At 50.0% G+C, this 22,967-nt stretch overlaps 1 long non-coding RNA gene across 1 annotated transcript; it reads right to left on the bottom strand.

Annotated features, from left to right (window-relative positions):
- Positions 1-16,732: 16,732 nt before the first annotated feature.
- On the bottom strand, positions 16,733-20,606 carry LOC115654087. The gene is made up of 3 exons (XR_004001086.1): positions 20,595-20,606; positions 19,572-19,581; positions 16,733-16,833 (listed from the first exon to the last, which is right to left on the bottom strand). It is a non-coding gene; the product is annotated as an uncharacterized LOC115654087 (long non-coding RNA).
- Positions 20,607-22,967: the final 2,361 nt, after the last annotated feature.

The following is a 22,967-nucleotide window of genomic DNA, read 5'->3' as shown; positions in this document are numbered from 1 at the left end:
GTTTTACCAGTGACCCGAAAAGGGGAGCATCTTATAGGGGGATGTGACCCGGTCTCCACCCGGTGGACAGTCAAATTAGTGCGTCCAGGCTGGTTGGAAAACAGCTGTCGGTATAGATGCAGCACGCCCCTGATCTCAGCATGCTGGCCCGGGGTCAGTTGATCAGAGAGGGGAATTGCCTCCAGGGGGTAACCAGCCTTAGTCCCAGGGAATAGATCTACTAAGGGGTCATCTCCCTGCTCCTCCCAATGTCCACACACGGCCAACACCACATTCCCCCTATCATAGTATGGTTTCATCATATTCACATGGTACACCCGACGGTGATGTGCCCGGTTTGACAGCTCCACCACATAGTTTACCTCACTCAGTTGCTTGATAACCTTGAAGGGCTCTTCCCAGGCGGCCTGGAGTTTGTTTCTCCTCACGGGGATGAGAACCATCACCTGATCCCCAGTGGCGAAGGCACGGGCTCGTGCTGTGCGGTCATACCAGACCTTCTGCCTCCTCTGGGCTCGGGCCAGATTCTCCCTGGCCAGGCCCATGAGCTCAGCCAGTCTTTCCCGGAAGGTCAGGACATACTCCACCACTGACTCTCCCTCGGGTGCGGCCTTCCCCTCCCATTCGTCCCTCATCAGGTCTAGGGGTCCCTTTACCCGCCTTCCATACAACAGTTCGAAAAGTGAAAATCTGGTAGATTTCTGGGGTACCTCCCTGTATGCAAACAGCAGGTGAGGTAAGTACTTGTCCCAATCTTGCGGGTACTGGTTCATAAATGTTTTTAGCATCATCTTCAGCGTCCCGTTGAACCTTTCCAACAGCCCATTGGACTGGGGGTGATACGCTGAGGCCCAGTTGTGCTGGACCCCACATTTCTGCCATAAGGACCGGAGCAGGGCCGACATGAAGTTGGACCCCTGGTCCGTTAAGACCTCCTTGGGGAACCCCACCCGGCTGAAAATTGTCAGCAGCGCATCTGCCACTGTGTCTGCTTCGATAGAGGACAAGGCCACCGCCTCGGGGTAGCGAGTGGCAAAATCCACCACCACCAGGATGTATGTCGTCTTGTTGAGGGGTCCCACTATGTCCATGACCACCTTCTGGAAAGGTTCTTCTATGATGGGTAAAGGCCTCAAAGCCGCTTTCCCCTTGTCCCGGGCCTTCCCCACCCTCTGGCAGGGGTCACAGGATTGGCAGTACTGTCGGACATGGGTAAAGACCCCAGGACAGTAAAAGTTCTGTAGCAGCCTCTGCCTGGTGCGCCGGATTCCCTGGTGCCCTGCGAGAGGGATGTCATGGGCCAGGTTCAGCAGCTTGTGACGAAACTTCTGGGGAACCACCAGCTGCCTCCTGACCCCCCATGACTCTACTTCCCCTGGGGGAGCCCATTCTCGGTACAGGAACCCCTTCTCCCACAGGAACCTCTCCTTGCAACCTCTCCTCATGATCTGTACCGCACTAAGGTCAGCCCGGTCCCTGTGCTTCCGCAAGGAGGGATCTTTCTGCAACTCGGCCTGGAACTCAGCGGCTGGGACAGGGATGGGGACCGGCTCTCTCTTGCTGGCTGGGTCTGAGGCCGCAGCCTCTCTGAACCATGCCCCTGGGCGTTCCCCGCTCCCTGGGTTAGGGTCCTGCACCTCAGGTCGAGTACCTTCCCCATTGTCGGGGTGCCGTGCCCTTTGCCGACTCTGACTACGAGTCACGACCAGGGCACTCTGGGTGTTACTAGGCCAGTCCTCGAGGTCCCCTCCCATTAACACGTCAGTGAGCAAATATCAGTGTACCCCCACATCCTTGGGGCCCTCCTTGGCCCCCCATTTCAGGTGTACCCTTGCCACGGGTACCTTGAATGGGGTCCCGCCCACACTCATCATGGTCAGGTAGGTGTCGGGCACCATCCGATCTGAGGCCACCACCTCGGGCCGGGCCAGCGTCACCTCTGCGCCCGTGTCCCAGTACCCAGTGACCTTCCTCCCATCCACTTCCAGGGAAACAATGCACTCTTTCCGGAGGGGCAGCCCCGCGCCCACCCGGTAAACCAAAAACCCGGAACCTGGAGCATCCACAGGTGGTATGTTGCCAGCCCCCCTTTCCTGGGAATGTAGCCCCTCCTCCGATTGGGTTTTTACCCAGTCCACCCTCTGCGGGTTGGGTCTGCTTGGTCTGTCCCTGAGCTTGGGGCACTGGGCCCGTATGTGACCTCGTTGGCCACAGCGATAGCAGCCCATGTCTCGTGGGTCCCCTTGAGTGGGTCGGAGGGACCTGCCACTGGATGTTCCCCTTTTGGGGGGGTTCTCCATAGGCCCCCTTTGGGAGGTCCCATGATGACTCTCTCTCTGCGTTGAGGCAGGCCTGCTCCTTTGAGACTCCTCCCTGCCATCCCCTGCCCGACTGTCCACAAATTGGTCGGCCAGCTGGCCTGCATGCTGCGGGTTCTCCGGCTTCTGGTCCATCACCCACAGCCTCAGGTCGGACGGGCACTGCTCGTACAGGTGCTCCAGTATGAATAGGTCAAGCAGGTCCTCTTTAGTTTGGGCCCCAGCTGTCCACTTGCGGGCATACCCCTGCGCCCGGTTGACCAGTTGTAGGTATGTGACCTCACGGGTTTTACGCTGGCTCCGGAACTTTTTCCGGTACATCTCAGGAGTCAGCCCAAACTCGCGGAGCAGGGCCTGTTTGAACAGTTCGTAGTCCCCTGCCTCCGCCCCTTTCAGTCGGCTGTACACCTCCACGGCTGTGGAGTCCAGTAAGGGGGTGAGAACTGCGATCCTGTCTGCAAGGTCAACCCTGTGCAGCTCGCAGGCATTCTCAAAGGCCGTCAGGAAGGTATCTATGTCCTCCCCCTCCTTACGCCGGGGCAGCAAGTGCTTATCAAAGCTCTTTGTAGGCTTGGGTCCCCCCTCACTCACCACAGCCGGAGCCTCACTGCTCCTCAGCCGGGCCAGCTCCAGCTCATGTTTACGCTGTTTCTCCTTCTCCTCCCGCTCATGTTTACGCTGGTTCTCCTCATGTTTACGCTGGTTCTCCTTCTCCTCTCACTTACGCTGGCGCTGGTTCTCCTCATGTTTACGCTGGTTCTCCTCATGTTTACGCTGTTTCGCCTTCTCCTCCAGCTCTCGCCTCTTTAACTCGAGCTCCTCCCGTCTCAGCTCCCTTTCATATTCCAGCCGCCTCCGCTCCACGGATGCCGAGCGTCGCCGGGAGGATCCCCTGCTGGGGGGTGAGCTTCGCCGGGAGGCTCCCCTGCAGGCCGGGGGTGTCACGGTGCCCTCGGTACACACTGGGCTCCTCCCCGCCCTTCCCCTACGCCTAGGGGGGTGGGTCTCGGGAAGCCCTCGTCCGCCGGCTGACCACTCCCAGCGGGGACAGACACTGGTGCCTGCGCTGCATTTGCCCAGCTGCTTCCCTCAGAGACAGGGCTCCGTTCATTCATGCGGTCTCCCTGCTCCAGCTGGGCAATCAGCTGGTCCTTGGTGCGTCTCCCCGGGCGCAACCCCCTCTGCTTGCACAGCTCCAGCAGGTCGCACTTGCGCCGCTTGGCATACATCTTCCTGCTGGCCACTCACAGGCCGGGGTGCTCGCCGCTCCCCACGGTTTCCAGGGGGACCCCTAGTGCACCAGCCCTTCTTGAGGTCACCACCTCTCTGCCAGGGTCGAGCTGCAGACTCCTTCGCCCCTGGGACCGCTCGCTGCAATCCCCCAGGGGACCCTGTTACTGCAAAGTCCTTCTCACTGGGCATACACTCCCAGGGGTTAATCACCCCTTCGTTTTAGTTTTACTGCTCCCCAGTCACTTACTGCAGGAAGCGCCGTCCACGGGGTGCAGTATATCCCACTGCTGCCACCAGTTGTCACGGAGTGTGGGGGAGTCCGGCCCTGCACCCCTCTTCCTGGGACCCACAGTGACTCTTAGCCAGCCAGTAAAACAGAAGGTTTATTGGACAACAGGAACACAGGTTACAGCAGAGCTTGCAGGCACAGTCAGGACCCCTCCACCGAGTCCTTCTGGGCTTTCAGGGTGCTTGGATCCTAGCTAGGATACCCTGAATTCCGCCCACACAGCCCCAAGCCCAAACTCAAACTGCTTCCCTCCTGCCACTCCCTTCCTTTGTCCCCTTCCCGGGCAAAGGTGTTGACCTTTCCCCTCCCTTACTTAGCTCAGGTTACAGGCCCTGGCATCGTCCATCCCCTAAAGTCCTCCCCTGCTCTCCCATTCCCCACACACAGACAGTCCCTACTGCATCACAGGGTCTAAACCCAAATAAAGCTGGTTTACCCTGTATAAAGCTTAAAGCATAAATTGTTCACCCTCGGTAACACTGATCGAGAGATATAGGCAGTTGTTTGCTCCCCCAGGTATTCATACATACTCTGAGTTAATTAATAAGTAAAAAGTGATTTTATTAAATACAGAAAGTAGCATTTAAGTGGTTCCAAGTAGTAACAGACAGAACAAAGTAAGTCACCAAGCAAATAAAATAAAACACGCAAAACTGTGTCTAATCAAACTGAATACAGATAATCTCACCCTCAGAGATGCTTCGGTATTTTTTTTCTCAGACTGGACTCCTTCCAGGCCTGGGCACAATTCTTTCCCCTGGTACAGCCCTTGTTCCAGCTCGGGTGGTAGCTAGGGGATTCCTCATGATGGCTCCTCTCTCCCTTTGTTCTGTTCCACCCCTTTATATATCTTTTGCATAAGGCAGGAATCCTTTGGTCCCTCTCTAGGTTCCCACCCTCTCCTTCTCAGTGGAAAGACACCAGGTTAAAAATGGATTCTAGTCCAGGTGCCATGATCACATTACACTGCAGGACTTCAAGCTTTCATTCCTCCCAGCTTGACTCACGGGAAGGCCTGCCTGCAAACAGAGCCATCCAGGCAATTGCCCTGATTAATGGGAGTCATCAAGATTCCAAAGCACCACCAATGGCCCACACTTTGCATAATTACAATAGGACCTCAGAGTTATATTTCATATTTCCAGTTTCAGATACAAGAATGGTACATTTATAGAAACAGGAAGATCACACTCAGTAGATTATAAGCTTTGTAATGATATCTTACAAAAGACCTTTTGCATGAAGCATATTCCAGTTACATTATATTCACTCATCAAATTTTTATAAATCATATAGACTGCAACGTCACAGCCAGGATGCTGAGAGCAGAAGGGGGCTGCAGGGAAGGAGCTGGCAGTCACTCTCTGGGAGCAGAGAGGGGGTGAGGATGACGTCCAATGGGAAGATTAAGCCTTGGGATCCCAAAGAAAGGTCAAGCCAGGAAAGAAAGCCCCAGAAAGCCTGAGCAGGAGGTATCCCAGGGGAACAGCAGCAAGGAGTGGGGCTGTGCAGAGCTTGGCTGCTGGTTATTGGGTCCTAGGGCTGGACCCCCACATAGTAAGTTGTCCTGGGTTCCCCTGCTGGCTACTGGGAAAGTGGCACAGGGCCTGGAGACTTGGAATGGAAGCTCATATGAGACAGCATCAGACAGCTTTTCCAGTGGGATTTTATTACCCCAGAAGGGGAGATTACATGCTTACCTGGCTACAGGGCTGAGTCCTGAAGAGGGAGCACCCCCAAATCACAGAGGAGGAGAGGGCCCGCAGTGTGAGCACCTGACAGAATGGGGCACCAGGTGTGGGGAAAGCTAATTCTCAGACCCAGCCACAAGAAGGTGCTCCTGTGGTGAGCGGGATGCCTTCACAGAGCCCCAGTCCCTGACTGCAGCCTTCAGGCCCTACGGTAACACTACTTAACAATAATAACCACACCAATGAGTGACGCACATTCACTCAACGTGCTTTCCCTTGAACAATAACCTCCCTCTGCTTCCCCCATCACATCTGGTCGTGCCACCCATGCTGCGCTTTACGCGCTGCGAGCCCTGCAGAACCCCGGCTCTGTGGAACAGTTCCTGGGGATGTGGAATAGTGTAGCCGGAGCAGTGAATCACTACTGGCGGGGCAGGGATTGGATGTTTGAAAGTGGATGTTCATGGCGACGCTGATGGCAGAAAATAATAATTCTGCTTTGGGGTGTGTCTTCACCGCACAGTTAACCTGAGATCTTACTGGTGATTTAGCACCCTCTCCCAGGGACACAGGAAAACCTCTGACCTGGGTTTGGAGGGGCTTTATGCCTGGCCTAGCTTAGTTAGCCAGGAGAGCCAGTTAGAGCCCATGCTCCATTTCAGCTCAGGCTACCACCCACATTCTGTGCAGTGCAGACACTGGCTAAATCCCGTGAGTGTGGATAGTCCTCCAGTGCCTTCCCACAATTCCCCTCAAAGAACAGAGCAATTCTCTTGTAGCTAATCTGACTGCCCAGGAAAGAATCCGAGCGCATCTCAGCACAAAGACCCAGGGGATGTGCCCCTAGTGGCAAGGACCCCTAAACACACTGCAGTGGGGGCGGTCCCACTTGGGCAAGGCTAAACTGAGTGCTCAGGCCTGGGTTAACGGCGCAGTGAAGATGCAACAGGCAGCCCTGCCGCTCTTCCACACCAGGGTTCCAAGGTACATTTCAACCCACCGTGGATTTGGGTGGAGGTGCCGTCACATCACACAGGCTGCCAGCAGATCATCACAAGGACTGGAGAGGAGCGTTCGGCCTCCATGGCGCTTGTAGTTCTGGGCGTCTCTGCTGAGACTGGGTGCAAAGAGGTTTACACATGGCAGCAAATTTTGTCCTGCAGACACTTGTGCAGTATGAATAGAACTAAGACCCGCAAAATCCATTCTGCAGAAGCCACTGAGCAGCCATCACACTGTGACAACTTTCAGCCACTATCATAAAATCATAGAATATAGGGTTGGAAGGGACCTCAGGAAGTCATCTATTCCAACCCCTTGCTCAAAGCAGGACCAATTCCCAACTAAGTCATCCCAAGCTTGACCTTAAAAACCTCTAAGGAAGGAGATTCCATCATCTCCCTAGGGAACCCATTCCAGTGCTTCACCATCCTCCTAGTGAAAACGTTTTTCCTAATATCCAATCTAGACCTTCTCCACTGCAACTTGAGACCATTGCTCCTTTTTCTGTCATCTGCTATCGTTGAGAACAGCCGAGCTCCATCCTCTTGGAACCTCCCTTCAGGGAGTTGAATGCTCCTATCAAATCCCCCCTCATTCTTCTCTTCTGCAGACTAAACAATCCCAGTTCCCTCAGCCTCTCCTCATAAGTCATGTGCTCCAGCCCCCTAATCATTTTAATTGCCCTCCATTGGACTGTCTCCAATTTGTCCACATCCTTTCTGTAGTGGGGGGACCAAAACTGGATGCAATACTCCAGATGTGGCCTCACCAGTGCTGAATAGAGGGGAATAATCACTTCCCTCGATCTGCTGGCAATGTTACTACTAATGCAGCCCAATATGTCGTTAGCCTTCTTGGCAACAAGGGCACACTGTTGACTCATAGCCAGCTTCTCATCCACTGTAACCTCCAGGTCTTTTTCTGCAGAACTGCTGCTTAGCCAGTCAGTCCCCAGGCTGTAGCAGTACATGGGATTCTTCCATCCTGAGTGCAGGACTCTGCACTTGTCCTTGTTGAACCTCATCAGATTTCCTCTGGCCCAGTCCTCCAATTTGTCTAGGTCACTCTGGACCCTATCCCTGTCCTCCAGCATATCTACCTCTCCCCCCGGTTTAGTGTCATCAGCGAACTTGCTGAAGGTGCAATCCATCCCATCACTTAGATAATTAATGAAGATTTTGAACAAAACCAGCCCCAGGACCGACCCCTGGGGCACTCTGCTTGATACTGGCTGCCAAGTAGACATTGAGCCGTTGATCACTGCCCGTTGAGCACGACAATCTAGCCAGCTTTCTATCCACCTTATAGTCCATTCATCTAATCCATACTTCTTTAACTTGCTGGAAGAATTCCTTGGGAGACTGTATCAAAAGCTTTGCTAAAGTCAAGGTATATCATATTCACCTCTTTCCCCTCATCCACAGAGCCAGTTGTCTCATCATAGAAGGCAATCAAGTTGGTCAGGCATGACTTGCCCTTGATGAATCCATGTTGACTGTTCCTGATCACCTTCCTCTCCTCCAAGTGCTTCAATATGGATTCCTTGAGGACCTGATCCATGACTTTTCCAGGGACTGAGGTGAGGCTGACCAGTCTGTTGTTCCCTGGATTCTCCTAGGGCCCTATATTTGCCTTTTTCCAATCATCCAGGACCACCCCCAATCACCATGAGTTTTCAAAGATAATGGCCAATGGCTCTGTAATCACATGCACCAACTGTCTCATCACCCTCAGATGCATTAGATGCAGCCCATGGATTTGTGCAGGTCCAGCTCTTCTAAATAGTCCTTAACCTGTTCTTTCACCACTGAGGGTGCTCACCTCCTCCCCATACTGTGCTGCCCAGTGCAGCAGTCTGGGAGCTGACCTTGTCTGTGAAGACCAAGGCAAAAGAAGCATTGAGTACTTAAGCTTTTTCCATATCCTCTGTCACTAGGTTGCCTCTTCCATTCAGTAAGGGTCCCACGCTTTCCCTGACCACCACCTTGTTGCTGACATACCTGTAGAAACCCTTCTTGTTACTCTTCACATTCCTTGCTAGCTGCAACTCCAGTTGTGCCTTGGCCTTCCTGATTACACCCCTGCATGCTCTAGTGATATCTTTATACTCCTCCCTAGTCATCTGTCCAAATTTCCACTTCTTGTAAGAGTCCTTTTTGAGTTTAAGTTCACCGAAGATTTCTCTGTTAAGCCAGGCTGGTCGCCTGCCATATTTACTATTCTTTCTACACATCAGGATGGTTTGTTCCTGCACCCTCAATAAGGCTTCTTTAAAATACATCCAGCTCTCCTGGACTACTTTCCTTGTCATATTAGCCTCCCAGGAGATCCTGCCGCTCAGTTCCCTGAGTGAGTCAAAGTCTGCTTTTCTGAAGCTGAACCTGGTATGTTGAACAAGCATTCGAGAGATCTGTCAGTTTATCTAATCAATCTACCTAGTCATTTTGAAGGCACTGCCCCAATAGTCTTTAAGTATCAGCTTATCTTCATATGTGTCTCCAATGTTACTTTTTAAATAACCTTAATTGTCTGCTCTGTCTTATGTTTAAAATGAACTTTCCTCTGTAACCTTAGATGCATGTAGATTATATCCATAGCATTTTGTAAAACTACATAGACATTATTTGGGGTGATAATGGAATGAAAGCTTGTTTTGTAAAGCATATGCGCAAGGGGGCAGAGTTAAGGTTTCTGTGGGAAGCTCAACTTCTGAATTTCCTGAGTGTGATGAGATTAAGATCTCAGATTTAATGTTGCATTAAAGGAAAGCTGTCAGTTCCCATTTGATCCAAAAAAGCAGCTTTTACAAAACCTAAGGCCATGGGAATTTATTTTGTTTTTTATTCCAGGGGAAGCACATTTTTTAAACAACTCTGCTCTACAGTGTTGGCAACATAGTCACTGCAGCGCTGAGCTGATGCTTGTGATCCTGAAAGTGAACCTGACCAGAAAGGGACTAGCTGCAGAAGTGAAATTGACGGACCTATTTTCATTGTGGAAAGCCAGCAAAGTACAAGGAAGTGTAGGTGCCACTTAAACTGGGTGAAATTTATCTCTGTACAGAGGTGCAACATCAGGCTTATGCACCATTTACAACCTCAAATTAGCCTTAAGCAAGTGATGCAATGAGATTTGTGCAGGGCCATCTGCGCATGGGGTGAATTCAATGAATTCAGCAAACTCTGTTTTGTAAAAAATCTCTTACTTTAAACCATCAAAAGATTTTACGGGACACTTTCTTTACAATAGATGTAACTTGGAGGCAGCACTTTTGTGTTCATAACCCAGTAAAATACTTCACCTTATTCTGAAGCTGGGAGGTGATTTCATACGGTGCTATTGCTAATTGAATTACTGATTTGTAGCCCAGTGTTTTAAAAATAAGCTGAAATGTCCCACATTCCTTGGCTCCGGAGATCAAATGTATCCAAAGGAATTCAATAATATTTCGACATCTGTGTGTCTTGGCTGTCCCTAGTAAAGAGGAGTCAGATTCAGGCTGAGCCATTGTTTGTATTAATTATTTTCCCGTATAGCCGTCTCAGCTCATAGGCAGCAGGGGGGAATCGGCAGAGTTTCTCAGGACTCAGATGGAAACATATAGGAAGGTATGCATATCCTGGGACCAGGGAGGATGCTATCAGGCAAAGAACTCACCAGTATTCATCCAAGTGAGAGCTGGGAACTGGCTTTCAATGGTGCTTGTGGCCCTCATTGCTTGCTTTCTGCAAATACTCGTGCGAGCAAAATTCTGTTTGAAAGGGTGTTTGTGGAAAGGGATGGCATAGTGTTCAATTGTGTGAACGTGCATCCAGCAAATCTGCATGTGGATGGGTATTTGGAGGGGAATATTTGTGCAAACATATATTGGCAGGGGAGTACTCATGCACATACGTGCACCCCCAGGTGAGCTCTTGTGGGAACATTCACTAAAGGGCTTGTGCTAGCAGTGTTCGTGAGGCCAGTTTGATGGCCCTTTGTGGCTTTGGGACTTGGCCAGCCGGGGAGCAGAGGCAATACCATGGGACTGAGACCTACACGCATCAGTTGCAATGGTTTAAATTCAGTGACTAAATAGCTGTCTGTGATTGGCTCGCTCAGCAGTGTGTGGGACTGACCCAAAGCTCACAGAAGCCAATGGGAACATTCCACTGATTTCACTGGGCTTTATGTCAGGCCCACAATGCTCCAAGCGTCGGGTTATATTTATTGCAAATATAGTCAACCCTTTCCCATTGTAACCTGCCCCACAAAACCGAGGATAACACTTGCTGGCCATCCAGCTATGTTAAAGCAACACCAGCAACCCTTACCACATTCAGAGCCACCTCCTGCTGCCAAGCCTAGAGGAAGTCATCCAACTGCAACTTTCATTTAAAAGTTGTTTTAAAAAGTTTGTTCACTAAGCAGTGTGCACTAGGTGTATTTGTGTGACCCCATCCAATCCCACGTGTCCCTCCCTTGTCTATGCCCTACTATTATTAATTTGTATTAAAGTAGTGCTTAGAGCAGGGGTCGGCAACCTTTCAGAAGTGCTGTGCCGAGTCTTCATTTATTTACTCTGGTTTAAGGTTCCTTATGCCAGTAATACATTTTAATGTTTTTAGAAGGTCTCTTTCTATAAGTCTATAATATATAACTGAACTATCGTTGTATGTAAATTAAATAAGGTTTTTAAAATCTTTAAGAACCATCATTTAAAATTAAATTAAAATGCAGAGCCTCCCGGATTGGTGGCCAGGACCCAGGCAGTGTGAGTGCCACTGAAAAACAGCTTGTGTGCCACCTTTGGCACGTGTGCCATAGGTTGCCTGCCTCTGGCTTAGAGGCTCTAACCATGGCAGTGCAAGGTGCTGTACGAGGCTCTGTAAATTACAATCCCCATCTCAAAGACCTTACAGTCTAAGAGCACGTGTTAGGTCTAAACTGCCAGAGGTCAGAAGAACTCTATGGAGCTCGAGAGCTTGTCTTTTTCATCAGCAGAAGTTGGTCCAGGCGCCCGCCTTGTCTGTTTCAGCTGTCCGCTCCTCAGGGCAAGGACCTGTGGCAGTCTCTGCTCTGTGAGGTGCCTGCCTCAGCTTTGGGCAAGGTGGAAATAATAACTGATTATTAATCAGCCCACATATCTTGGGGGTCTCCCAGGATTAGGTCCCAGGCTTCACCTACCTCTGCATAAGACAGCTCTGAGCTGGTGAGCAGACTCATTGCTCTGTCACCGGTTGGTTTTCCATTCACTATTTTGTCAGGGAAAAAACATTTTAAAAACAACCAAACAGTGTGACACAACAAAAGAGGAATGTGTGGCCTGGCCACAGGCATGGTACAAGTGACAATCCGTCTTCCCAGAACTGTTCCCATTTGTAACCCACACACGGTCCAGTCCTGTCTCTCACATAGCCCTTTTCATCCATGCAGCCCAAAGTGCTTTGCAAAGAAAAAGCAGTGTCATTATCCTCATTTTACAGATGGGGAAACTGAGGCACAAAGGAGGGCATGTGTGTGTGTACTGTGACTTTTCAAGGCCATTCAATAGGTCTATGGCATAGCCCAGCAGGAAATGTGGTTCTCTTGACTCCAAGCCCATCACCTCAACACACCCCACTCACTGGGCTTCTCTGCCGCGCCATTTTAATGTACTACTTGTCTAAGTAGTGCCCAGAGGCTCTCATCAGTATCCGGGCCCCATTGTACACACACAAAGTAAGACACAGGACCTGCCCCAAATAGTTTATAATCTAATTGGCTTCATCTCTGTAACAGCATGGAGGACATGGGGAAAAAACCAAAGTTCACTGAATGAGGAAGAACAAAGTGAGAAAAATGAAGGGTTATTTTTTTTGGCAGGGTTTGCCAGCTGTATCTTAGTAGAGTGGTTCCTCAGAAGCTCCATTCAGTTTGATCAGAGATAGGCAGCAAACATCAGAAATGTTCTGCCTTTGCACAGTCCCTGTCTCTTTGGTTTTGTTGGCAGGGAATTTTTCCTATGTCCCTAGTCACCGACTCCATAGATATCCCACCTGTTCCTAGCATCTTCAGCCCCTGGTATGGAGTTATAGCACCGGTTCAAGGGTGTGAATATTGTCTGAGGAAAGCAGTGTGGAAGTTGGGAAAAGTGCAGACATCACCCACGAAAGCTCAGGCTCCAAAGCGTCTGTTAGTCTATAAGGTGCCACAGGATTCTTTGCTGCTAATATATTGATACTGCAACATCTTTCGGGGACAGCAGGAGAGAGTTTTTCTGTTCTCCCATGTTGCACATCTTGCTCTGGTCAAAGTGTTTATATCACCATCCTTAAGATAATACAACTGAGACATTAGACCCTGTGACGCTATTTCTAAGGGCTGGTCTACACTACATCAATAGATTGACATTCGCTGCATTAGGTCGAATTTATAATGTGTGTGTGTGTACACACCAACCCCTTTCCACCAACGTAAAGGGCTTTTAAAATCGACCCCTGTGCTCCACCTGGACAAGAGGAGTAGCGCTAGAGTTGACCTTCCCAGGTCGAATTAGGGGTAGTGTAGACAGCATAGTGTAATTTGATGGGTTTGGACTCCAGGAGGTATCCCAGAGTGCTCCAACGTGACCGCTCTGGACAGCACTTTCAATTCCACTGTACTTCAGCCAGGTACACAGGAAAAGCCCCGGGGAACTTTGGAATTTCATTTCCTGGTTCATCAGCATGGAGAGCTCACCAGCACAGCTGACCAGGCCTGCCCAGGGCCGCAAACGCACTCCAGTGTGGAACATACAGGAGACACTGGCTCTTTTTGCTGTGTGGGGAGCAGAGTCTGTGCAGGCAGAACTCCGATCCAGCAGAAGAAACGTTGACATCTCTACCAAAATGGCACAGGGCATGGGGGACAAAGGCTGCACCAGGGACATACAGCAGTGCCCCGTGAAAATAAAGGAGCTCAGGCAAGCGTACCAGAAGACAAGGGAGGCGAATAGTCGCTCTGGTGCTGAGCCACAGACATGCTGCTTCTATAAGCAGCTGCATGTGATTCTAGGCAGGGACCTCACCAGTACCCCTACACTCTCCATGGATACCTCCCAAGGGACCCAGGTGACCACGGGCAACAATGAGGAGGACATTGTTGATGAGGAAGAGGAGAATTCACAGCAGGCAAGTGGAGGATCCATTCTCCCGGACAGCCAGGGCTGTTTCCTAACTCTGGAGTCAATCCCAAGACTCACCGATGCAGAACCGTGATGGTGGGGAAGGCACCTCTGGTGAGTGCACACTTGTAATAACATCACAGGGGTTAAATGCAGTTGTGGGTAATGTTTAATGTGAGGTAAACAATTGGATACAGTGGCGGCCAGTCCAGCCACGCAAAGGGTGCTCCCCAGAAAAGCCTGTTTATGTGCCAAGAGTTTCCACACCAAAAAAGGTCCCCGGGTGTCCCCTGACACCTCCTCTCCTTTTGTGTGTGCTTACCAGGCCTGCCAGCAAACTGAAATTTGCTGCCCAGCGCTATGCCATGTGTTGTATCTTAGTGGCAAGCGCTTCTTTTAAAAAACAAAATGTGACCATGTACCTCAGGGAATGTATTTAGTGTTGTGAATTGTTTCATTCATTGCACGAGTTAACCTTTTCCTTTCAACAATGTATGTTTTTCCTTGCAGCTGCAACATTGTCTCTTGCTGCTTCCTCCAGTCCAGCACAAAGGCTGTCCCAGATTAGAAGGGGAAAAAGGCGGACAAGGAAAGACGTGTTCTGTGATTCAATGTGTTCCTCTCAGGCTGACAGGGCCCCACTGCATGCATGGAGGCTCACACTCTCAGAGAGCATGCGCACTGACCAAGAGGACAGGAAAGCATGCAGGGAACAAGAGCATAACACACAAGAGGAGATGTTGCGGTTTATGGGGGAGCAAAGAGATATGGCGAGGCATCTGGTTGAGGTGCAGGAAAGGCAGCTAGACCTTAGAGTCCCGCTGCACCCAGTGATGAACCAGCTGCCCTCCTCCCCAAGTTCCATATGCTCCTCTCCCAGACGTCCTAGAATGTGGGGGTGGAGGGGAAAGCTCCGTTATCGCTTGAACTCAACTCCAGGGAATGGTTCATGGAGCAGAAAGCTCTCATTCCCACAGCTTTGATTACTAGACAGTGCAATTATAATAAGCTTCATGTCCTCGCCCCTCCCTTACTGTGTTATCAGGCCCTTAGACCCTGATAACCTTGCTATTCATGGCTGTCTCTGTTCAGTGTTTATTAGCATAATAAAAATGCATGAATTGAGGACAAAAGGCTCTTTATTCACTGTGCACACTGTGGTTGGTGGGGACTTAGTTTACAGGGCAGCACATGTGCAAAAAGGGGGTAGGTTGGTAAGGAACAACACACAGAACTGTCACATCACTGTTGGAGCATTCATGAAACTGGGTTTCAAAGCCTCTCGGAGACGCAGTGTGCCTCGCTGTGCTCTCCTTATTTCCCTGGTGTCTTGCTGCTCATAATTGGCAGCCAGGCAGTCTGCCTCAACCCCTCACCCCTCCAGAAACTTTCCCCGCTTACTTTCACAGATATTATGAAGCACACAGCAAGCGCAACAACAATGGAACTATTGCTTTCACTGAAATCTAACCTAGTGAATAAACTGCGCTAGCGCCCCTTCAAACGTCCAAAGGCACATTCCACCACCATTCTGCACTTGCTCAACCTATAGTTGAACTGCTTCTTACGATTGTCCAGGCTGCCTGTGTATGGCTTCATGAGCCACGGGAGCAAGGGATACGCTGGCTCTCCAAGGATAACTATTGGCATTTCAACATCCCCGGCAGTAATTTTCCAGTCTGGGAAGAAAGTTCCTTGCAGCTTTCTGAAGAGACCAGAGTTCCTAAAGATGCATGTAGCATGCACCTTTCCCAACCACCCCACGTTGATGTTGGTGAAACGGTCACTGTAATCCACTATACCTATACCAGAAATCCACTGACCACTATACTTACCTACATGCCTCCAGCTTCCATCCAGGACACACCACACGATCCATTGTCTACAGCCAAGCTCTAAGATACAACCACATCTGCTCCAATACCTCAGACAGAGACAAACACCTACAAGATCTCTATCAAGCATTCTTAAAACTACAATACCCACCTGCTGAAGTGAAAAAACAGATTGACAGAGCCAGACGAGTACCCAGAAGTCACTTACTACAGGACAGGCCCAACAAAGAAAATAACAGAACACCACTAGCCGTATCCTACAGCCCTCAACTAAAATCTCTCCAGCGGATCATCAAAGATCTACAACCTATCCTGAAAGATGATCCCTCACTCTCACAGATCTTGGGAGACAGGCCAGTCCTCGCTTACAGACAGCCTCCCAACCTGAAAAAAATACTCACCAGCAGCCGCACACCATACAACATAAACACTAACCCAGGAACCTATCCTTGCAACAAAGCCCGATGCCAGCTCTGTCCACATCTCTATTCAAGTGACATCATCATAGGACCTAATCACATCAGCCACGCCATCAGGGGCTCGTTCACCTGCACATCTACCAATGTGATAGATGCCAGCATGTGCCAGCAATGCCCCTCTGCCATGTACATTGGCCAAACCAAACAGTCTCTACACAAAAAATAAATGGACACAAATCTGCCATCAGGAATCATAACATTCAAAAACCAGTGGGAGAACACTTCAACCTCTCTAACCACTCAGTGACAGACCTGAAGGTGGCAGTTTTGCAACAAAAAAACTTCAAAAACAGACTCCAAAGAGAGACTGCTGAACTCGAATTAATATGCAAATTAGATACAATTCACTTAGGTTTAAACAGAGACTGGGAATGGCTGGGTCATTATACTAATTGAATCTATTTCTCCATGTTAAGTTCTCCTCACACCTTCTATGGGTCATCTCGATTATCGCTTCAAAGGTTTTTTTTCTCCTGCCGATGATAGCTCATCTCAGTTGATTGGCCTCTTACAGCTGGCATGGCTACTCCCACCTTTTCATGTTCTCTGTATGTATAAATATCTCCTGTCTGTGTGTTCCATCCTATGCATCTGAAGAAGTGGGCTGTAGCCCACGAAAGCTCATGCTGAAATAAATGTGTTAGTCTCTAAGGTGCCACAAGGACTCCTGTTCTTTTTGTAATCCACTAGCACTTGCAACACCGTTGAGAAGTAGCCATTCCAGTTTATGTTACTCTTTAGCAAGGTGGTCCGGTCCCAAGATAGGGATGTGCATTCCGTCTATCGCCCCACCACAGTTAGGGAACCCCATCGCGGCAAAGCCATCCACTATGTCCAGCACGTTTCCTAGAGTCACTCCCCTTCTTAGCAGAAATGACTTGATTGCCCTGGTGACTTGGCTCACAGCAGCCCCTACGATAGATTTACCCACTCCAAACTGATTCCCGACTGACCAGTAGCAATCTGGCGTTGCAAGCTTCCACACGGCTATCACCACTCGCTTCTCCACTGTCAGAGCAGGTCTCAGCTTGGTAGTCCTGCACTTCAGGGCTGGGGAAAGCAATCTGCAAAGTTCCATGAAAGTGGCCTTATGCATTCGAAAGTTATGCAGCCACTGCTCCTCATCCCATCCCTGCATCACGATGCGGTCCCACCAGTCTATGCTATTTCCATGGCCCAGAAGCGGCGTTACACCGTGTCAACAAGCCTGGCTGCTGCTGCCAGTATGTGTGAATTGCTCCATTCCATGGCTTCCAGCATGGCTATTTGTATGGCACCATATTCTTCCATGCGGCGGATCCTGACTATGCTCTGCAGATACCTCAGGCCAATGTGTAAGGTGTTTGTGACACTCACAACAATAGTGTACAGCTGAGCAGGGTCCATGCTTGCAGTGCTATGGTGTCTGCACAAGTAACCCAGGCTTAGGCATGAAAATGATTGTTTGCCGTTGCTTTCAGGGAGGGAGGGAGGGAGAAGCCAAGTGCATCATGGGAAGCTGACGATATGTACCCAAACCACATCGCAAAAAATGTTTTTGTCCCGTCAGGCATTGGGCACCTAACCCAGAATTCCAATCAGGAGCAGGAACTGTGGGAAAGCTGCCTGCAGTGCATCGCTCCGTGAGTTGATGCTAGCCACGGTAGTGGGGAATGCGCTCCGCTGACAGACTGTTCATAGTGGGGACATTCAGCACTGACTTTGTAAAATCAGAGGCTAAAGGTCAATAAATTCAACCTAATTTCATAGTGTAGACAAGCCCCAAGAGTAGGAGAGAGCTAAAGATCCTACTACCTTCACTCATGCCTATAGCCTTGCTAATGACAACAGGACAGCTGGGATTAATAGGCACAACTCACATGAGTGTGGGTTGCTGGCTTGGTCTCTTTGCATCCTCAAAAAAATTCCAATTGGATAATTACCTCCTGACTCAATAAATTCCTTCTGCAAATTTGCTTGGGTACCACATCTTCCCTCATGGCCTCTTTTAAACTATTGTGAAGTATTGCTCTGTGCTGTTAAACAACTGCTTTGCATTGTCTCCCAGAGGTGGCTATAATCCAGTGGTGGGTGAATGATCCCAGCACATGTCAAATTTGTCAAGTGCTTCAGCTATTAAAATGGATCATAATGTGGGCAAGATTCTCAAGAGAAGCAGAACTGCTTTGCATTGTGCAGCTGCATAATCTAGCCCTGAAGGCAGTTTACTCAGCCTGGAGAAAATCAGCCCGGGCTGTACAAGTCAATTATTCAGCAAAATGCAAATCTGACCTTTGACCTGCCTTCACCTCCCCCCACACTCAGTGCCATAGCTGAGTGCCTGGATCACAAAATCAAGAAGGATGTTGATAAACTGGAGAGGGTTCAGAGAAGAGCCTGGAGAATGACTGAAGGATTAGAACACCTGCCTTCTAGTGCTAGACTCAAGGAACTCAATCTATTTAGCTTAACAAAGAGACTTGATCACAGTCTATAAATAATGACATGGGGAACAGATATTTTATAATTAGTTCTTCAGTCTAGCAGACAAAGATCTAACACGATCCTGTCCAATGGCTGGAAGTTAGACCAGTTCAGACTGGAAATACAGCATAAATTATTAACAGTGAGAGTAATTTACCATTGGAACAATTTACCAAGGGTCGTGGTGGATTCTCCATCACTGACGATTTTTAAATCAAGATGGGATAGTTTCCCCAAAGCTCTGTTCCAGGAATTATTGTGGGACAAGTCTCTGGCATGTGTTCTACAGGAGGTCAGACTAGATCAGGGGTCGGCGACCTTTCAGAAGTGGTGTGCCGAGTTTTCATTTATTCACTCTAATTTAAGGTTTCGTGTGCTAGTAATACATTTTAATGTTTTTAGAAGGGATCTTTCTATAAGTCTATAATATATAACTAAACTATTGTTGTATGTAAAGTAAATAAGGCTTTTAAAATGTTTAAGAAGCTTCATTTAAAATTAAATTAAAATGCAGAGCCCCCCGGACTGGTGGCCAGGACCCAGGCAGTGTGAGTGCCACTGAAAACCAGCTCGCGTGCCGCCTTTGGCACCTATGCCATAGGTTGCCTAGCCCTGGACTAGATGATCACAATGGTCCCTTCTGGCCTTGGAATCTATGAATCATGGAAGTTAGAGATGGCAAAGCTCTATTCGATAATCCACTTCATCTTCCCAAAGCTCCCTGCAAGAACATTGCAGGCAGGGGTTATCTGGTCTAGTTTTCAAGGTCCCCAACCCCTTCATCTGGCAGAGAATCCCATAGATGGGCCCAGCTCATGGTCTGTACGTTCTTTGGGTTACTCAGCCAGTCTGAACCCTCTGATTTGCTTTTCGAGTAGACCCTCTGGAGAAAAGACAGAAAGAAATTACCAGACTCAAGGATAACAATAGAACAATCAATTTTGTGTCATTTCTATATGTATCTTTTTACTGTATTTGGCACCTAGGTGCTATAGTAATTGGCATCCGATAAAAACAACAGAGCTTGCATGTGTAGACAATGTGGGAAGATGGATCCCAGGGTACCTTTCTGTCCCATAACATAGCCATGTTCCTTAGCCAAGGCCACATGGAACACAGCCCCACGGGAGTTCAGCACTGTAGCGCATCTCATGTTGATACCGTTTGGGGTGCATTGGGTAGTCTCAGGCATGAACAAGCCATGTGAATCTGTACTTATCTCCATCCTACAATCACAGGAAGTCCTGCCAGGCCAGCTAGTCCTCTCCCTCTTGAGGGTCCCTTGTTTTCCTCCAGACATTCTCCAAATGGGATCCACCAATGGCCCAGAAGAGAGAGTAGTGTAACTCACCCAGTGGTCCCATCACAGTCACCCCATTAGCAGTCCTCAGCCCTCCACCGTTGTGTTCCCATTTGTGACTGGGTACACCAGACCTGCTCATGCCCACCGCTGGAGACCTCATGGCCCTGCCACACCCCGCCCCCCAAAAGGGCAGTGAAGATAGTCCTCCAAGCTACCTAGAGTGGCTGTGTGGGACACAGCCAATCAGGGCCCAGCAGCCTAGTATAAGAAGAGCTGCAGGGCCAGAAGCAGGTCAGTTCATTGCTGGAGCTGTTGGAGTGGGGATGGCGTGTGGATGGCTGACGGAGCTACAGAACCCTGGACCAAGCAGTGCTGCCAGACGGAGCCCTGAGCTGGTTGCTGGGACTCTGTTAGGAAAAGGCCGTGGAGAAAGGGTGTAGATGGCGCGAAGCCTCAGGGAAGTGGCCCGGGAAACTAGAGAAGTGGTGCAACATACTTAAAGGGATACAGCAGATGGCTGCTACTGACCTGCTACCGACAGGGAGTAGTGGGCAGGCCTGAGTCCCTCCCAGCCCCCACTAGCCACTGGGAAGGAACTGAACTGCAATGGCCCAGCCAGAGGGCTGTAGCCAGGAAGCCCCAAGAGGGCAAAGACACTGTCTCCAGGGAGGGAGCCCTGTGGCGCTGCTCTATCCCCATTACACCCTGCCAGTCAAAACACTGGGATCCCCAATTCCCTCTAACCCACTCCCCACCATCTCAGACCCTCTTACGACCTCATCCCATACAGCAGCAAAGCCAGTGAACAATCCTTGCCAGGTGATTTATGGCCTGCTTTGGTAAGAGCAAATTTGTGACCTGAGTGATTGCATTTTGATTTGTTGCCTCTGACGGAAACGCGTCCCTGTGCACTTTGTAACAGGGCAGGACACTGTGTGTTTGGAGGCGCTGCATGGAACCCGCTAACCACCCAGATAATGGTGGCGTGAGCTGCGTACTAGAGAGGGTAGTCTTGGTGGCTGGGGGTGGGAGAGGGTTAGCTGGTATCACCTGCAAACTTCCCCCATTAACCTCTCTGTCTCCTTCTGTCCCCTGATCTCAAAGTCCCATGGCCTCTGCCTTAGTCCTTGCCTTGCTTAACGTTTGCATGTGCTCCTGTGCAATGAAGAAAGGGTCGTTTGGGGGACTGGATGCAGATACTCAGCATGGACCTGAGTGGGAGTTAAGGGAGTGGGTGGGAATTGCCTCATGGGGAAGGTGGGGAATGGGAAAGGGCGAGGTCAGCTAACCAGCAGGGTTGTTCTACCACTGGATCATCCCCCACAGAGCCACTTGAATGGGCTGGGATGCCAAAAAGTGGCCCTACAAATGGGACCGTCTGGTGACAAGGAGGCAGTTGTTGGGTAAGCATCACTCACAGACACAATTAGCACAGGTTGTCTGACGAGATTCTAAAATATAGCAGAGGAGAGAGAGGAGGAATCAAAAGAGAAATCAAGGGCCAGACGCCGATGTCAGCCGCACCAGTGTAAACCTGGTATAACCCCCCTGCAGGAAGTGGAGTCACTCCAGATTTGTACCAATGTACCCAAATATAACCCAGATGCCAGTATAACTCAAATGCAGATTCCTCTGCCATCCTCATCCCTGTACAAGGAGGTCTCCAAACCAAATACATGCTGCACAGCAACCCTTCCCACATTCAAATGGTGCAGGGTCTGTGCACACAAAGCCAGGCACTCAAAACTCACATTCTGGGAGGTACAAAAAGATAGATGTGCTTGTCAGCAACAAAAACAGCCTGGCTGAGCTGAATTTCAAGGGGCCACTTCTTGGCCTTTTTAGTTTCCACTACAAGGAGCACATGCATGATGCCTGGTGGGAATGAGCGTGCCAAGAAAAACGCAGCTGAATTGCTGGAGATGGGGCCACGAATTTCATGCTGTAAAACCCAGAGCAGAGGTGCTGTCAGGGAAGCTGAGTCCCTTCACACGCAGGCTGCAATGTTCCTTTCCCCTCCGAAGTGAATTTAGGGCCATATCCGCATCTCGGGGGGCCAGAGTCCTCTGTTTATCCAGAGAGCAGCAGACACAACAGAGACAGCAGCAATACCCTTCCCATACTGCCTCAGCCCTGCTCTATAGAGACCAGCCTTTAAGAAGTCACAGGGAGTATAGTAGCTAAGATTTAATCAGTCCTATGAGAAGGACCCGGGGGCCCATGGTAGGAACACAGGAGTAGCTAGAATGGATCAGACAAGGGCTCCACTCAGCCCAATATCCCATCTCTGATAGAGGCCAGTGCAAGCTGCTTCAGAGAAAGAGGTAAGAACCCTATAATGGACTGTCATGGATTAACTCCCAGTAGGTAGGGTGACCATATTTCCCAAAGGAAAAATGGGACACTGCATGGGGCTGGCCCAAGCCTTCCTCCTCCCCACACACAGGGCTGGCCTGAGCCGTGCGCCTGAGCTCCCCTGACATGGGGCTGGCAGGGCTTGGGCAAGCAGCGATGCATCTACTAGATGGGATGACCAGCTTTCCCTGGGGCTGGCATCGCTGCTCACTTGAGCCCTACCTTCACGGGGCTGGTATCACTACTCCCCCCCCCCCGCCCCCTGCATGTTCTTCCGCACCCTGCTTTTGCCAAAAAAAAGTCGGGACAGCCAGGACAGGGCTTAAAAAAGGACTTTCTCAGCCAAAATGGCACGTATGGTCACCCTATTAATAGGGTTACTCGGCATATTATGGGTGGGAGCCACATTCCATCTCTCCTTATTTCCAGTGGGACTTTCCTCCTGCTCTGATTGTGATGGAGTTAAATGAAGCAGCAAGTTCCCAGCCTGCAGTCCTGTGAGTAGATTTATTTTTGTTGCACTATATGGTCCCTTTATAAAACCACCAATGCCCAAGGCCTTATGATGGGAGGGGGTTAATTAGCTGATCCCAGCAGCTGATCCATGCCCCATGCTGCAGAGAATGGCAATAAATCCTCCGAAGTCCCTAGGAGAACATTGCTTCCCCGCCCCAAATCTGGTGAAGTAGTTTGACCCCGAGCACGTGAGCAAGGCCCACCAGCCAGGCATCTAAGAGGATTCTCTGAACCACCTCAGAGCACTGGTCCATGCTGGGTCCCGTCGCCAGCTGTGGCCTGTCTCCGATACATCAAAGGAAGGCAACAAAGAAACAAGCCCCAAAACAACACCCCCAATCCCTCCCAAATATCCCAGAA

Source organism: Gopherus evgoodei, chromosome 6 (assembly GCF_007399415.2).
Source record: "Gopherus evgoodei ecotype Sinaloan lineage chromosome 6, rGopEvg1_v1.p, whole genome shotgun sequence".
Lineage (NCBI taxonomy): Eukaryota > Metazoa > Chordata > Testudines > Testudinidae > Gopherus > Gopherus evgoodei.
Note: the sequence above shows the minus strand (reverse complement) of the source record. Positions and strands in the feature narration are given on the sequence as shown.